Raw genomic sequence first — 1,115 nt, 5'->3', positions numbered from 1 at the left:
TATATATATGTGTGTGTGTGTGTGTGTATATATATGTTTGTATGTATAAAGTATGTATACCCAGGCACATACGTACATTCACTTATATATATATTCGTAGATAATATATATTTACATACATACACAAATTATCACATGTATAATCAGATACCGACCGTCCACTCACTCACACACACACACACACACACACACACACACACACACGCACAGACACACATGCACACACACACACAATGAGAAATGTGCGTATTTACTCGGGAAACTCCACACAAACACATGCACATACACACACCGCATGAACGTAATACAGAATATATGTGTGTACTGGTGTACATGCATACACACATTCACACACGTGTGTGTGTGTGTGTGTGTGTGTGTGTGTGTGTAAATTTTTTTCTCAACCTTTGTGTTGCAAACACTTTGACTTTCAGAATTCTTGGTTGCATCAAGAACGGGTCAAAGTCCTGGAATGAACGTAATTTTCTCATGGCCACCCCACAACCAGCTCCACCAATTATCTTAGACTCATCAATTTATCTTCCATTCCATTAGTTTCATTCATTTCTGAAATCTTTATATAAATCTGAATGTAAATCTGTTGCCGGAATTGTGTAAGCTGTTACACAGTGGTTCCCAAATTGTATGGTATTGCTCCCCTGGGGGCGGTGGAAATTCCAAGGGGGCATTGAAGAAAAAGTGGGGTTATAACGGGGTAGCGATTCCTGTAAAAATAGAATAATGGGTTGATTAGGTTAAGTTTTATTTGTGAAATACAGTTGCTTTGAATTTGCTTCAGAAAGAAGTCTATGTTTGCGATGGTTAGTTGGGGTGGGGGTGCTAGGAATGTGGCCTGGGTGTCAAGGGGGCAGCAGCCCGAAAAACTTTGGGACTCATTGTTGTAATATTACGAGTCAGCATAGATTTCGTTCATAAAAATCTTTCTTGAGTGTGATTAGTAGAGTGTTTGTGTGTAGAGAGAGTAGAGTGTGTTTGATGAGAGTTTTGAAGGAACACTTCCGTTATTCCACCGTTATTCCATTAATACAAAAAAGGAAAAAAGAGAAAAAGAAAAAAAAAGCCGTCTTCAGGGAAGCCATTCCACATAATGAAGT

This window comes from Octopus bimaculoides, chromosome 6 (assembly GCF_001194135.2).
Source record: "Octopus bimaculoides isolate UCB-OBI-ISO-001 chromosome 6, ASM119413v2, whole genome shotgun sequence".
In the NCBI taxonomy this organism is placed as follows: domain Eukaryota; kingdom Metazoa; phylum Mollusca; class Cephalopoda; order Octopoda; family Octopodidae; genus Octopus; species Octopus bimaculoides.
Note: the sequence above shows the minus strand (reverse complement) of the source record.